The sequence below is a fragment of the Sciurus vulgaris genome (genome assembly GCF_902686455.1).
Source record: "Sciurus vulgaris genome assembly, chromosome: 8".
Taxonomy (NCBI): Eukaryota; Metazoa; Chordata; class Mammalia; order Rodentia; family Sciuridae; genus Sciurus; species Sciurus vulgaris.
The window spans coordinates 9,566,295-9,584,269 of NC_136468.1; the positions used below are offsets into that span (position 1 = coordinate 9,566,295).

A 17,975-nucleotide genomic window follows, 5' to 3' on the forward strand; every position below is an offset into this window, starting at 1 on the left:
AACAACACAATAGCTGGACTTTACTGAATGAATACCAAGTGCCAGGATTTTATACAGAAATTGATGTGTCCAGTTGTGTTTGTTCTATTCACAATCCTCTGAGATAGCATTCCTATATCTCGTAAAACATGAGGCAACTAATTTAAACTAATTCAAGTCAACAGCCAGTGACAGTTTGTATGTGAGGCCAGAGTACATGCACCCCTACTGTATTATGATTATAACTCTAAATGGTATTGGTACTTCTTGAACAACAACAATTTTTTGCAACCTCTTATCACATTTTTCTTTTGTGCCTGCTACTGATCGCTCAGATCTAAAATAGCACGAGAATCTATATTGTCCAATTCTACACATAACTGTCTTAATCAAATCCAACCTTAACACCTGAAAATTTCTGTGGTCTGTTCTTTTAGTTCCAAGAAATTCAATAGATGTAATTTTACATTGCATAGAATACAATCTAAAACCATGAGCACAGATGAACTATCATCTCAGAGTACTCCATTAAAATCAACATATGCGCCTGTATTTCCTTTTGAAAGTGAGTGTGAGGCTAAATATTTGTAAGTTCAGAAATTTTGGAGGGTCTGCATAAGAAAAAATGTGTGTTAAAGGGATATAAAATGAATCTATTGAAGATCTTCAGTCTCTGTGATCTATAAATTCCCTTTAGAAATGGCAACGAAAGGAATTTCTTGGATAAAAATGCAAAACTTAGGATTGCCTGGGATAGGAATTTGTTAATCATGTATCTTGAATGTTTTATCAGCATTTTTTTAAAGAAAGTCAGGCTTATAAAAATGTGTGTTTTCAAATAATGTAATTATTCCAGACAATTGTTGGGGGTGCCTATTTTCATACACAGGCAAAATTTTCTAATGGAATCAGAAAATCTCCTGCCTTGGGCCTCTGATACCAAAGGCAGGATCACATTCTTACTGCTTCTCTTGTCAGGTAAACCACATTTTGTCCTTGAGGTTGTATTAATGATTTCCTCACTGATAGACAATAATTTCTGCCAAATCCTTCACACATATAACTATCACAGTGTTATTGTTTCCCTTAACTTGCTAACAAGAACCAATTTACATTTTAAAAAGGCAATAAATAAATGAATGACCAAAGCTTTATGCTCATATCCTTCAACGTTGCTGGGGCTGTTTATCTTGCTGCTTCACTCTGCGCCATCCATATGGTGGACCTTGGTCAGCGAGAAGTGTTAGAAGCCCTGGTTCAGAACTATACATCCTCAATATTGAGGCAGGGAAATTCGAGGTGCATTGACCACATCTCTGGTTTAAGGAATAGACCAGGAGATTGAGGGTTGAAGTATAACCACTTTAATTCAGAAACTTTATTGTGATATGACTGATAAGAAATTAAATTATTTGCAAGAAATGGTTATCTGAACACTGCAAGAAAGGTTTTACCTACGCTTCTTCCAGAACCTTCATAGGTGTGTCTAAACTGATGAATTTCAAAAGTATCGAGATGGGAATGCAAGCTAGTGAAAGGAACAGTTGAGATCAAGTCAAAAGTTTGGAACCATACAGATTTATTAATCAATGTGGAGAAAGCATGCCAGAGGCTGAGCCAAAGCTAAGGGCCAGACAAACAGAATCCAAAACATCCATGTAGTTCAGAGATGAAGAAAGGAGAAATGTGTTCCACTGGCTGCTTCAGTGAAGGGAAGTTGCACACATCCTTACAGTATCTTCATGACCTCTTAGAAATATATGCAGATCTAGGCTTTGTATTATTTGATTGCCATCAAAATTTGTCTACCCTTCCTTCTGTACCTGGAATGCAAAGATGAATGTTTGGATATATAGCTAAATGGAAGCTTCTGTCTCTCATGCTCATGGACTGTGCAAGGCACTAGGGAGGGCCCTTGCACTGAATTCTGCTATCAATTGTTTTTTAATTTGCAGAAGTATTATATTTTAAGCATATTTGGCTATCACCATGGTTTTATTCAGGCTGCCTCTGCACCATAATTCCCCTTATGCTTGGTAGTGTTGGAATTATTCCTTCTGTTTGCTGTGCCAATCTGCACAGCATTGCAGTGTGAATTGGAGCCCTAGGATGTATACAGATAGGAACACATCCTACAGGACTTGGCAAAGGACTATCTGCTTTTTAAAGAAAAAAGGTTTGGAGTGTACATGGTAGTCGGTAGAGCATGCTTTTAACCAGATGTGTCAAATTTAAGGCTGCTCTGTATGACATCTATTCCATCAATACTGGAAACCTAACTAATGACTATTTGTTAAAACATGAGAAGAAAGTGTGTTCAGATAAATAATCATAACCAAAATGATAAACTTGATATTTCTGTGGTTTTGAAAACTACAGAGAGGGAGGAGGGCATAGAAAAGGTTCTCTGAAGTTTCCTCAGTTGGATGGATTCATCCCTGAGGGGTCAGATATTCCTTTGATTCTACAGGACATTTTGAAAGCTGAAGGAAGGAAGAAGGAAGAGTGAGCATTATGAATAGCAATTTTTTAGTTTTACTGGTAGTCTCTGACTTTCTCCCTTTGAATCTATCATTTCCTGTCCTCAAATGGAGATGAAGGGGAGTAGCAGTGTTTCAGGGAGGGAGAATTAAGCACCATCACCAAGTAGCTTTCCTGTGGTATAGACTGTTCAAATATAAAGTGTAAAGAAAATGGACTCTTGTACCTTATGTGATCTATTTTCTTCTATGTAAAATGAAAGATTAAAGAAAGTGATCTATACATATTTCCTTACATTTCCAACATGAATTCTAAGAGCAGCAACACCATCAGTAATAGCATGGGGTTGACTGCAGTTCATTGTGGAAAGTCTATACAGATCAGAACTGGTCAGCATGAGTTTGATTCTAGTGCCTGTATAGCAGATGTGGTCCTAATTTTAAGTTAAGAGGAATTGATGATTGTATTAATTGACTCACACACCAAGATGGAGCAGAGAGCAAGGGTTCTCAATTAATGGTGTGTCCCAATACTTCATATTAACTGTTTCTGCTTCTTTTCTTATTTCTGTTTTGCTTTTTCTGTTATGAACCTCATCTAAAATTTGATGAACTACAAATACTTGAATCTCAGTATTATAATTAATTCATCTTAGTACAGAAATAGAAACATGACTGGGTTGAGTCAGAAAAATCTATGCCAGAATATCTTACAAGTATTAAGGTTAAAACACCAGCCATTTCAGTTGAGCCATATTTAAATCACAACAACATTGTGACATAGAACAGGGTAGAGTCCTGTTATCAATGTTCCTAGAGAAATCTTGATGCACATGCTTTTCAAGAAGGGTGCACAGCTGACACAGTTGTTCATGCTTATAGTTGCAGCTACTCAGGGGGCCTATTCCACTGCTGGGTCAATATTAGCAGCCCCAGATTCTGGACAGCCCTTGGTAACATGCAGGCATCAGCAGCTGCTGGCTTCTGCAGTTCCAACTGCATCTACACCGGGATGTCTTAGTGTTGTGCCTGCTTTCATGGGTTCCAGACTCCAGGCAGTACAGCACCAGCATTAGCTACCCTGGGCTCTGGCTGCCTAACTCCATGCTTGTCATGAACACTTTTCAGAAAAATCCTTTCTGTGGAGACTGGAATACATAACTACTTCTTTAAATGAGTAGACACTGACACATGACCACAAGGGTCAAGAACAATCAGGGAAACATGACATCATCACACAGACAAAATAAAGTACAAGCAACCACCCTAGAGAAATGCAGACATATGAATCTTTTGACAAAGAACTCAGAACAACTTTTTAACAAAAGCTCAGTGAACTTCAAGAAAAATAGAGAATTTGAGGAAAACTAAATATGAAAATGAGAAATTTAATAGATTGAAATTGTAACCTAAAAATCAAACAGAAATCCTTAGAGCTGAAAAATACAATGAACAAAATAAAAAATCTAATAGAGGGCATAAACAGCAATATTGCTCAAATGTAAGAAGGAATCTATGAACTTGAGAACAGGTTATTTGAAAAACCACAGACAGAGGAGGAAAAAGAAAGCAAAGGAATGAAGACAGCTTATGAGAATTATGTGAAAGCATCAAAAGAGCAAATATTTAAGACATTGGTAATAAAAGACAGAGAAGAAAAAGATACAGAAGTAAAAAGCTTATTTAAGGAAATAATAGCAGAAAACTTTTCAAACCTGGAAAAAGTCTCAGTAGTCAGATATAGAAATGCTAGAGATATCCAATCAGATTTAATCTAAATAAAACTATTCCAAGGAATTTTAAAATCAAATTGTCAAAGATCAAAGAAAAAGAGGGGGGATTTTGACAGCAGGAAGAGAAAAGAAGTGAATAACATAAGCTCTTCCAATATGGCTAGTAGATTTCTCAGCAGAAATCTTATAGACCAGGAGAGTATGAGATTATATAGGCAAAATATTAAAGAGGGAAATGCTCAGCAAACATGTTATTTAAAAATGAAAAAGAGATAAAGCCTACCTCAAATAAAAACAAGGAGTTCATAATCACCATGCCTGGTCATTGTTCTTTGTGTGTGTGTGTGTGGGGGGGGGGGGGCGGAGACAATAGTTACTGGAGATTGAACCCAGAGGTACTTTACCACTGAACTACATCCCCATTTCATTTTATTTTTTATTTCAAGACAAGGACTCACTAAGTTGATTAGGGTCTTGCTAAGTTGCTGAGTCTAGCCTCAAACATGTGATCCTTCTGCTTCGGCCTCCCAAGCTGCTGGGATTATAGCCATGCACCACTGTACTGAGGTCTACGACTACTTTATAAGATATGCTAAAGGGAATTCTTTAAAGTTGACATAAATGATAGTAATTAATTACAAAAGAATCATCTTCAAGTATAAGTCTCACTGGTAAAAGTAAGTATGCAGTCAAATTCAGAATACTCATACTATAATAGTGATATAGAAATCACTTTTATCTTTAGTACGAAGGCTAAAAGACAAAACTTAAAAATAATAAAAGCTACAAAATTTGTTAAGGGATTTACAATATAAAATAATATGAAATATGACAAAATTTGAGAATGAGGTATAGATGTGAAAGTGTAGTTTTCATTGCTGATTTTGTGACCAAGTTTATCAACTTAAAGTAAATGATATCTGGAAGACATTTTTGGAAGCTTCAATGTAGCCAAAAAGGATAATCTATAATATATACGCATAAAATACAAACAAAACATTATAACATATTACTAGGGAAAATCACTTATCCACAAAGAAAAATGGCAACAGAGAAAGAAAGGAGCAAAGGATTCTACAAAACAACTGGAAATCAACAAACAAAAAAACAATAGTAAGTGCTGACCTATGCAAAATTATCTTAGAGGTAAAATTCTCTAATCAAGATACTCAGAGTAGCTAATTGGATAAAGAGAAGACTACCTGTAAGATAGGCAAGGATATGTGTAGACCGAATGTGAAGGGTTGGGAAAATATGTTCCTTGTAAACCCTGACCAAAAGAAACTTTAAGTAGTGATACTTATGTCAGAGAAAATAGATTTTAATTCAAAAATTGCTAAAAGACCAAAAGGACATATATTATATAATGATAAAAGAGGCAAATGCATCAAGATATGACAATTATAGATACATGTGTACCCAATGGTGAAGCGCCTAAATGTATAAAGCGAATATATGAATAGGAATATAGCTAAGTGACAGAACACTCGAAGAGGATGTGGGGCCTCGGGTTCAATCAAACACTGCAAAATGAAGAGATCAATAAACCAGAAATTAAAAAGGAAATGATACAACTGATATAACAAATGCAAAAGACACAAGAGTGTTATGAAAAATTTTACAGCAAGAAATTAGATAAAGTGTAGGAAATGAATAAATTCCTGTTGCAAACAATCTACCAAGATGGAATTATGAAGAGATCAAAAAAATCTCAACAGATCAATTCATAAGTGAAATTACTGAATCAGTAATGAAATTTCTCCCATTCAAGAAAAGCCTAGAACGTCATGGTTCTACTCCTGAATTCTATCAAACGTTAAAGAACTGATGTCAATTCTTCCAATTCTTCTGTAAGTCTGCCAAAACTCTAATAGGAGAGAATATTTCCAAATTCATTTGTGAGGCCAACATTACCCTGAACCCAAAGTCAGTAGTCAGTACCTTCATCTGAAGGTACTACAAAAGAAAAGCATAGATGAACACAGGAAACATTCTCAACTAGCAAACTAAATTCGTTAGTTAAACATTAACACTAAATGTTAAACATTGACACTAAAGAACGATCTTTTGCCACAATCAAGTGGCATTTATCCTTGGGAGGCGAGGATGTCTCAACATGAGCAAATCACTAAATGTGATATGTCACATTAACAGAATGAGGACAAAACCACTTGATTATTTCAACAGATACAGAAAAAGCATTTGACAAAATTCAAAATCTTTTTTATAATAAAAACTCTCAATAAACTAGGCATGGAAGGAATGTACCGCTATCGCATTTCTGCGTGTAATAAAGACTGCACATGACAAACCACAGTCAACCTCTTACAATGGGAAAAGGGTGAAATCTTTTCCCTGATTCAGACAAAGCAGGATACCATTCTCAGCTTTTCTACTCAAATACTACCAGATATTTTAGCCAGAACACTTTGTAGAGGAAAAGAAAGAAAAGGTATCCGAATTTGGAAAAGAAGCTAAATTGTTTCTATTTTCAGATAATATGACCTTATATGTAGTGAACCCTAAGGATTCCACACACACACACACACACACACACAAAAAAAACCTGTTAAAATGAATACATGAATTCAGTAAAATTGCAAGAGACAAAAATCAGCATATAAAAATCACTAGCATCTGTACACTAAAGAAGAATTGGAAAATGAAATCAAGATAAAGTTCAATTTACAATACTTACAAAATGTAAACAAAAACATCTAAGAAAAAAATGTAACCAAAGAGGAAATACCTCTGCAACAAAAGTGATTTGCTATATACTTTGGTACTTGTCTTCATCTCATTTGTCCTTATAGTTGAACCAGAATCTATGCTTTTTACCACCTTAGGGCTGTGGACATCATCTGCTGAATTCTCAAACGTCCTCCACTCTTGCTGTTCTGCAATGTATTTTTCACTCAGTACCAGTGTGGTATAGATATGAGGTATCCCCCAAAAGCTCATGTGGGAGACAATGTAAAAAGATTCAGAGGTGACCCTTAGAGATTAGTTTATGGGAACCTTAACCTAATCAGTGCATTAATGGATTCAGTATGCTAATTTTAAGTCCTTTGTATATAAACTGAGGAGTGGAAGAGCTGGGTCAAAAGGTAGGTCTATTTCAAGTTTTCTGAGGTTTTTCCACACTGCTTTCCAGAGTAGCTGCACCAATTTGCAACTCTGCCAGCAATGTACAAGTGTGCCTTTTCCCCACATTCACGCCAACACCTATTATTGTTTGTGTTCTTGATAATAGCCATTCTAACTGGAGTAAGATGAAATCTTAGATTGTTTTAATTTGCATTTCTCTAATTACTAGAGATGTTGAACACTTCTTTCATGTGTTTATTAATTGCCTGTGTGTCTTCTTCTGTAAAGTGTCTGTCCAGTTCCTTGGCCCATTTATTGATTGGGTTCTTTGTATTTTTGGTGTAAAGTTTTGTAAGTTCTTTATAAATTTTGGAGATTAGAGGTCTATCTGATGTGCATGTGGAAAAGATTTTTCTCTCACTCTATTATTGATTGCATCCTTTGCTGAGAAAAAGTTTTTTAGTTTGAGTCCATCCCATTTATTGATTCTTGCTTTGATTTCTTGTGCTTTTGGAGTCTTGTTAAGGAAGTCTGATTCTAAGCCAACATGATGAAGATTTGGGCCTACTTTTTCTTCTATTTGGTGCAGGGTCTCTGGTCTAATTCCTAGGTCCTTGATCCATTTTGAGTTGAGTTTTGTGCAGCATGAGAGATAGGGGGTTAATTTCATTTTACTGCATACGGATTTTTGGTTTTCCTAGCACCATTTGTAGAACAAGTTATCTTTTCTCCATTTTATGTTTTTGGCTCCTTTGTCTAGCATGAGGTAACTGCTTTTATGTGGGTTTATCTGTGTGTAGTAACACAGCCACATCAATGTTTATAGCAACTAAATTCAAAATAGCTAGATTGTGGAACCAACATAGATGTCCTTCAACAGATGAATGGATAAAGAAACTGTGGAATATATACACAATGGAATATTATTCAGCCATAAAGAATAATATTGTGGCATGTACATATAAATGAATGGAATTGGAGAATATCCTGCTAAGTGAAATAAGCCAATCCCAAAAAACCAAAGGTCAAATGTGTTCCCTTATAAGTAGATGATGACATATAATGGGGGGGCGGGGGTCTGGGCTGAGAGAAGATTATGGAGGAATTTAAGATTATGTAGAAAGAAATGAGAGGGGGGGTATGAAAAATGGTGGAAGGAGACAGACATCATTACCCTATGTATATTTATGATTACATGAGTGGTGTGAATCTACATTGTGCACAATCATAGAAACAAAAAGCTGTACCCCATTTGTGTACAATGAATCAAAATATAGTCTGTAAAAATTTAAAAAAATAATTAAAAAATGGATTCAGTAGATGGTAACTGTAGGCAGGTAGGGTGTAGGTGGAGGAGGTGGGTTGCTGGGGTGTGCCTGTGGGGTATATATTTTGTCCTTGTGAGTGGAGTACGCTTTGCTTCCTGATTGTCTTGCCCTGAACTGTTTTCTCCACCACGTACTTTCACCATGATGTTCTGCTTCATCTCCTGCCCAAAGCAAAGAAGTCAGCCATCTATTGAGTGAAAACTCTGAAATTTTGAATGTCAAATAAACTTTTCTAAAATTGTCAGGACTTTTGGTCATAGCAGCAAAAAATACTTGCTAAAACATACCCAAACTAGATTTGTTTTAAACATAAGTCAGACCATGCATTTCCCAATGATAAATATGTAATTGATAAAATAAATAAATTCCAATGACTTTTGATTATGTACAAAACAAAATATAAAATCTGACCATGTCCTGTAAAGCCCTATATGGTCTCCAAATCCCAACCCTCAGATGTAATTTTCTAAGACTTTTTTCCAGTTATACTCTCTTTCCTGCACTTTTGGCCTCTTGATCACACCACACTACCACCCCATGAACTCCTGACTCAAGGTCCCATCGATTCATTGACTTTAATTATCACGGTTAGATGGAGGCCTTCCTTGATAGATCAATGACTATTGATGCAACACAGCAACAACTTGGCAAATATGCTGTCCAAAGGGCACTGGGGGAAGATTGTGGATGGAAGATTCATAAACGGAACTTTAAAAAGTCATTTTTCAGGACAAGATCTAATTTTGTGTCATGAAGTTCTGTTTCTGGTTTGTTACTTCATTTGTTTAAATCAAGTACTCCATTAAAAGGTACAAACAATAACTGTCAAAATTAAGGTGATAAAACATGAGAAGTAGCATCATAGATATTTTTGTAATTTATATTTGTACCAAGATGGAGGTAGTATTTTAATATTTCCATTTGTGGAAATAGCAAAATATGTTTCAAATCTCTTATTGATTTAGAACTGTCATCAATTATACATAAAACATTACCTAATAGGGGAAATCTAAAATTTTGACTCTTGAAGAAAGAACAATTCAAAATGAGCTAATGGGTGGGAATTACATATGTGGCTTTTTCTCTTTGTCTTATCTTCTGCTTTTGAATCAACATGCACAGTAAAAAATTAAAGTCAACTAAAGAGATAATGCCAGGGAAGCATCAGCATTTCACTCAGCCATGATAGCTAAACACGGATATTCACCATTTACCACTTTAATTGTAGACAAAAATCTATGATACTGTGATGAACTGCCCTTCTACGGCCAAGAGAAATATACCAAGCCTGGGTAAGTGCTTTTATGAGATATAGGCATGAATAAACCTGCAAATTTTGAGTGGGTGAATTATAAATCACACTTGCAGAGCTTTCTTTCCTACCTTGGGGGCATAAGAGTGGTATCATGAGGTGAACAAGCGAACAGAATAACGACCAAAAATCATGATTTCCCACTAGCAAAGGGCTAGTTTCCAAGAAGGAATATAAAACATCAAAGGAAAAGTAAACTTTCACAATCTCTAAGGAGTTTAAATTTAATTTCAACCCCCAGTTTGGCCAACAAGTTCCATGAGAATGGCCTTCTGTCATGACAGCTGTAATACCATGAGACAGGCACTCTCATTTATTAAGACTCTACGTTCTGCTTTTTTTAAAGGGGGGGGATATGAGGCATGTACATGTTCTTCATGACATTCATAAAATATTCAATTAAAAAATATATACAGGGAGAAAAATCTATAGAGCAATGGTAAGAGCTGCCACTCTTTTTTGAAAGTATAAATTGGCAATTATGGTGAAACACTTCCCGTGTGTAAACCAGATTTCAGGGTTACTTTGGCAACACTTCAAACTCTGCTGCAAGCATTAGTCCTATGGGACTTGGGTAAGCCGACGGTGTTCAAAACAAAATGTCAGTTTGCTGAAAACAAAATGTCAAAAACTCAAAAACAAAAATCTCATTTACATTCAGTTAAAGAAGAATTTCAAATAATGAAAAATATAATTTTTCAAGCATTTTGACTTCCTTTGGCTTTCCATCCTTCTTGAATTGCTTTAGATTTTCCGCTAAGTGCTAAAACTACCCAGTCCTTCCTCCAAAGGAAACATTTTGCCCACTAGGTCAGTTTTCTTTAACTGTCAAATTGGCACATTCTTAAAGACACTCAGTTTCTTCCTTTATAGGCACATTAAAAAGCTGGGGGGTTAAGAATAAAGTATCACAAAGGGAAAAAAATACAAAAAAATTCTCTTTCTCGTGGGAATAGTGAAATTCTGGGAGGTAAATGCAATCCCTTCCCCACAGTTTCTGCAGTGCTGTTGAATAGATAATCACTTCAGACGGCTTCTTTCAGTGGAAGAGAGGTTTCAGAGAAAGAAGTGAAAAAGAACAAACTTTTAACAGTCCCCTTTGTTATGTATGTGTTTCTCCCAAATGGATGAGAGACAATTCTGAATTTGCTGTAGACACGTTTGCTATATTGAATTCTGTATCTGCTAGGTATAGTGGTGGAAAATGGGTGAGGAATGGATTCCCCAAGTGGAAAATGAGCCACACAGAAGAATTCAAATGGAACTCCTATTGTGAATTTCTGAACTATCATGTAAAGTAAGAAGCAAAATTGTATACTAGGGTTTTCTTAGATTGACTATTGCTGTTCTGTGCAGAAGAAAGAGAAATGTACTCTGTCTTATTTGGGGATAAATTCATAGGTGATGATGGGTTTCTTCTGGGGTCAATATCTAGTGGTTATTAAATTTTCTATTCTTTTTGTGCTGTTTATGCTGAATATTTAATGATCCAGTTGCATTTCAAAGTTATATTTTTCTTGTAAATGTCAAGTCTCCATTTGTCCTATAGTCGGGGCTTGTCTGCACTGTCAATTTTCTGTGCTCAACCTTAGGCAGAACAATGATGAATTCATAAATTCACTTTCAGTAATCACTTCATTCATCAGAATCATCATATTTCTGAGACCACTGAAGTCTTAACACCCAGGTTCATGCACAGAAACTCAGTAAATATTTGTTGAAGGGTGAATGAGACAATAAATGAACAGGGGATAGAAAATAATTGCATATGTTTCTGGTCCTCGAGAAACTGGTAAGATAGTGAGGAATATACAAAATAAAACCAGCACAAGTTTCAAAAAAGATTTAGGAGATTAACAAAATAATTTTGCATGGAAAATCAAATTAAAAATAAAATATAATACTGTGAATGACACAGAGCCTAATCTTTACATTAACAAACAAGTCAGCATTAATGGGAAAGGATTAATGATAACACAGGGGTGGAGTGGGGGGACTTGGTTTTGTTTTGGATGGGGTTGGGCTATTTTTGAAAACAGAATGTAACATATTAAAGAGGTGTCTTGCGTATAATCAAATGACATCTTACATAGTGAAGTGTTGTGACTGTAACTACTTAGGTATTATGACATTTTCAACATCATCTTTTGTGTTTGTTTTACCTCTGATTCTGCATCAAAATAAACCAGCCAAGAGCAGGAAAAAGCAATTCTGAGAAAACTGATAGCTTTCCTCTGCCCAAACCAGACTGCCTCTTCTAAATAGAAATAAAGAAACTCTGGAGCTAGCCTTTATGGAACAATTTAAACTTCCAAAATCTTCATCATTTTCATAGTGTACAAATTTTAATAGTTGATTTTCACCATTTAAATCTTTTGATATAAGAACATTTTTTGAGGTGTTCCTTAATATCATCTTCAAAGAATTGAAATGTAGTTATTCTCGATCTCACAAAACTGCCATAAATAAACTGACCTTCATTTTTTATGAACACCTTTCATATCAAACTTTCTTAATAGCTTTCAACTTTGATGCCACAATAACAGCTAGTGATAAAGAAGGTTCATGGTCACTGTCGAGGTGGTATGTGTTCAGTCAAAGTTCTCAGGACCCTGAGGTCAGAGTCCTGCTTCACACAGTTAGAGGAAGAGCCTAGAGATTAATGATCATAACTTACCAGCCATCTCTTTCCAGTACTGAACTCACAGTGAATGAGCCACTGGGAATAATGTTTGTCCTTTGGGAACTCAGATTAGTTTAAAAATGTAACAATGTTTCTTTTATTCACCTTAAGAGGATAAATGTGAATATATGTCTAATGTTGACAACTTGAATATTAAGGAATGATTAAGTTTTTAATTCAAAGAACCTATGCACCCATCACTCAGACTTGGCCACTGTTAAAATTTTGGTATGGAAGTGTGCCCATATTAATTGTGCTTAGAAAATAATAAAATAATTTTATGCAAGTTTGGTAGCAAAGTATTATCAATAATAAAAGAGCAACCTAAATGCTAACAATACAAGTTTATTATAAAATTATGGCATAACAACACAAATGAGTATTATTTATCCTGTGGAAAGTGTAGAGTAAACTTACTTGTAGAGTATCACCTAATTTAGATACTAAAAAGAAGATACGGAGACTTGTGAAATTCAACAAATAAGACATTAAAGCTGTTTTTTTCCTTTTAGAGGTAAAAGTGCTTAGGTACCCAAAGTGCAGAAGAGACAACAGGAGGAAAGGATGAAGTGGACACAATAGATCCTGGAAAACAGATTGCTAATTAGGTTTACTAGATCAGGAAAGGCTTAACTCTAAAGGTCTGTTTTCAGTTGGAGGAGTGGGTTGTAAAGGGCAAAGAGCGAGTCTGTTTGCACTGCAAACCCTGCTAAAGCTGAAAATTGCTGAAGTCAAAACAACAAGAACCTCTGAAAGTCAAGGAGAGGGTAGGGTCGGAAAAAAAGGCTAAAGTTTGGTATACAAAGTTTTAGATGCCATGTTCCCTTCGCACTCTGCACAGTCAGATAGCTACCCCTTCCCTTGTGGTAGAAGGCAGGGGTTTGCTTTCCTGAAAGGTTGGAAGACTATCTGGGTTTAGAAAATCCAGGGCAAATGAAGGGGCCCCACCTCTGCTTCCAGGCCCTCTCCAGCTTCCAGAGTGCTGTGCCCAGGATCCTACAAACAGGCGACAGCTGGACAGCAAGACTGAGATCTGTAAATAGAACAGCTCAAACAAAAATGTACCTTTCACCCTTTTCCAAAATACTAGAGAATATACATGACTACAATAAAAAATGAATAAAAACAAGAATGATGTAGAAGTTGGAAAATATGGAATCTAATTTGGTCCAGAGAATTTCACAGATGTGAAAGAAATACTAAGGACAATGGCAAGAGAAGTCTTAGAACTGACAAGTCTGGGTAGTAAACAGTCCAGACAAGAACAGGAGGATGAAAGGCTATAGGAAACTATTTCAGAAAAATAAATAAATAAATTTAATATATATGGGTAAACTGATGACTTTAAAAACTTGATTATATTGGAAAAATACTTAAAACTTTGTTGGTGAGTTTGGAAAAAAAAATAAAATAGTGGGGAATAGAAAACTAATGAAACTTTTAGAAAAACTATAAATATTAGATTTTAAGAAGCAAAAGGCTTTTCATAAAGGAAATTTAATAATTTCCTATACTCTGGCACCAATGTAAAAAAATTATCAAATTAATGTATCATACGAGTTTGATATATGTAGATATCTTATAGAAAGGAAATATACAAGAAAGCCAATGGAAAAATATTTTAACATAAAAATTAATAAAATACACTCAATTGTGTATTTTAACACATACCTTGAAAAAAATAATGATAACAAGAATAATTTTAAAAACCACCAGGATTACCTCTAGAGAATGGAAATTATGGGCAGTATTAAGTGAGAACAACATGGTTTTTAGTTGCAGATGTTTTAACACAATTTGTCTTTAAAACCATAATCCATGTTAATATAGGATCTGGATCTTAAACATTCCCCAAAGGGCAAGTGCCAAAGCTTAGTTGAGACCTATAGAGCAATTTGGAGGTGGTTCAGCTTGTAGGAGGAGGAGCCTAGTGAAAGGAAATGAGGTCACTGGGGGTGTGCCCCGGAAGTGGACTTAGGAATCTCGCTCTTAACTCTGTTCTCTCTTTGCTTCCTGGATGCCATTAGTTGAGAAGCTTTGTTCTATCCTGTGCTCCCTGCCGTAATTTTCTACCTTGCCTTTGGCTGAAGGTGATGGGGCTGAGCAGCCATCCACAGAAACCTTTCAAATCCTCAGCCAAAGCAAATCTTTCCTCCTTAAAAGTTGATTTTCTTAGGTATTTTGTTACACAGATGGAAAACTGACAGTTGATGAAAAAAAGTGCATGTATATTTTATCCTTTGAATAGTATTACGTATCTCTACAAATAAGATTTTTACAGTACACTTTAAAGTTAATCTGTAAAATATGGACACATATTTTACTTGCAAAATAAGTTTTGCAAGGGGAATAACATTTATATATATTCTTAATTCTAGAGAAACCAAGGAATCTTTTAATTGGATTTATTCATTCATAGCTAGATCATTGGGTTAGAGTCAGTGATTAATTGCCACATGTGATAAGCAAAATCAGTCTCTCAGTTTTTAACATTGAAGAAATAGAAAATGCTTTTCTAAAATTCATTTTAGCAAATGTGAAATCTTTCACGTCTCAAGGTTATAAACCATCCATCCTTAGAACTAATAAAACACATGCCTAAGTCTTACAAGAGAACTCTTTGCCCTTCCCAATAAGCAGATTGAGAAAATTATACTTCTGATGACATAAAAGAATAAGGCTCTATTGAAATTGCACAGTAAATCATCTTCCAGGATTGCTTTGATCTCAGTAAGCAAAGACTAGGGACTAGCTCAAAGCTCTCCTGTCAACACAAATTCTTTTTGTCAAAGTTTCAAGAATATCTGTTGATTGAAACCTGTGGTTTCTGGGTTCAAGAATAATTTTCAAGGCTGAATCAAAGTTATTGGTGATGTCTATTTCCATATCTATTGAGCAACAGAACCTCTAAATTGTATCCTGTCCTTTTTAAAATATATGTATTCTTTAACGATAAACAGACACAAACTGATGCACATATTTTATGATTGTTTAGAGATAGTGTTTTTGGTTTTGTTTTAGGAAGAGTTCATTTGTAACTATGAAAATATTATGTTACACTTATAAATTTTATATCATTCCTACCATAACAAAAGCAATTGAAACGTTTTCTTGTCTTAAAATAGTTTTGGTTAGATGAAATTTGAAAACTATGGAAACATAAAGAGCTCAAGCCTGTCTAATAGAGTGTGAGTAGAAATTGTAGGAGGAGATCCTTCCTTGAACGCATTTGCTCTTTCCACAAATCTTTATTGAGGGTCTGTAACGTCTGGAGCGCTCCATGTGAGACACATCAGTTTTCTAAACAGGATACCCAGAGTCTAGGTGGGGTAAGTCTTACAAAGCTCCATTTCTGAGATGAACTCAATTGGAATTACAAATGAAAAATGGCAGAGAGTCAATTTTTCAGCACAAAATTTTGGTAGCTAAGAGTGAGCTAAGGAAGATACTGGGAGAGGAAGAAGGAAATCAGTTTAAGGGAAGTTAAAATTTTTGTTAAGCTGGACGCAGTGTAGTTTCAGATACTTAAGAGGCTGAAACACAAGGATCCCTTGAGCCCAGAGTTTGAGGATGAAGTGAGATCCCCATCTCAGAAAATTTATCTACATATATTTGTTATATTTCTATCAACCAAACACATACCCCACAGATTAGTTTAATAAAAATATGAAATGTCCTAAATAAAAATATACCAAAGTCCATGTTTATTTAACAATAAAATATTCTCAATGATTGCTTAGTTAGAAACCAAAGAATTTCTATCAAAAAAACAAATACCAGAGCCAATCATGGAGATAATTTACATATTACTGTCTGCAAGCAATGCCAGAGACTGAGCAAATAGCACAAGGATTTGTTCAAAGGCAATGATGATCAACTGGTGTTTTGGCTTGCACTAGATAGAAATGCTAGTACAAGTCCTCCAACCCCCACACAAACAGGGTGTAGGAAACTGGGGACCTCAAAAGCCAACCTTTGGGACATTTGGCATCTTTTCTTGGTAGCAAACTTTGCGTCCCATTGAGCCAGCTCAACAGATTTCTTCAACATCAAATTTTCAGGAGCAGGAATCCTTTCTGTCCCATAAGACTCCAAGCCTTGGAATACAAACTCATTCCCTCTCTTCCCTACAATTGGTTGTGGACATCAAAGAGTAAGGAGAACAGCTTTCCTGAGGTCATGCCAGCGGAATCTAATGGCATATAGTTGAGTTGAAGAGATCTCAGGAGTGACTCTCCCAGAATGAAGTAGGTTCACTTTGTTTCCTCAGACAGAAAAGAGGTGTGGACTCCATACCAGGCATTCACAGAAGACGGCACAATGAGAGAGAGGTCAATGCTGGTGTAGGAGGCGATGTCCTCTCCACAGGATGGGGTCCGCTCCTGTCTCTGCCGTCTCCAGCAACAAATGAAGTTCCCCAGGGAGAGGGCAAGTCTGACGGACCTTGGCTCCCCCCTGCTGCACTGTGGGGTGCTCATCCATCTTGCTTGAATCCTTCACTGGGTTGTCACACATTCTCCCCTTTCTCTCCGAACATCAGGCCCTGCTTCAGCCTGACGTCTTCATCTCAATGGCGAATGGCCTACGCTTCTCCTCATCACCAAGTTCTGCTGAGCACTCACTTTTCTTTCTTGCTGTCGCTCTTGCCTGTTTTGCTAAGCCTGTCTTCTCAAGCTTTTGTAGACTCATATCCCCTGGGACTTAAGCTGCAAGTTCGGAGGTCCCTCTTCAGACTTCCAGTTTTCTGCCCTTGATTGCCTGCAAGTATGATGTGTACTCTCCACTTAAATTGTCAATAGCAACAACATTTATAATAAAAGATTGAGAAACCTGCCCTTGTTAGAGGGAGGGAGGTTGGGAAGGAGAAGGAGCCAGAGAAGAATTACATTTGAAATGCACCTTCCTTCCGCTCAGTGTGTATAAATGGAATGAAATACAAAGGAGTCAGTCAGCAATTATTTTATTATTAATGCCTTTACGATTGGTTTGACCAGTACTATTTTCTCTCCACATGTAGAAGAGAGTAGATTGGTTGAATAATTACTAAAATTTGACTTCTTAAGCTACTTAAATAATTAATTTGTCAATTGTAATCTAGGTCTCTTAGAAACACAGATTAGAGTTATTTTTAAACTTTCAATATATTATGGGGTATTTTTAAAAGGTGATAATTTTTAACATTTTTATAAAGCATACGATTAATTCTGTAAATTATAAAGGAGATTTTAAAAGGAAATTTATTTTGGACCCATACGTTTAGGAAGGTTCCAAAATTTGAGGTTTAAAAATGATGGAAAATTTCTGATGATTTTCAAATGAATATAATTGAGGATCAGGCCTTGAAATTATTGTAGTTTCTGTAGAGAATCTACA

The 17,975-nt window shown here is 35.8% G+C and overlaps 1 protein-coding gene across 2 annotated transcripts in view; it reads right to left on the bottom strand.

Annotated features, from left to right (window-relative positions):
• Positions 1–17,975, bottom strand: part of CNTNAP2 (contactin associated protein 2) — a 2,020,421-nt gene that overhangs the window by 1,304,242 nt on the left and 698,204 nt on the right. The gene's annotated exons all lie outside the window — the stretch shown is intronic.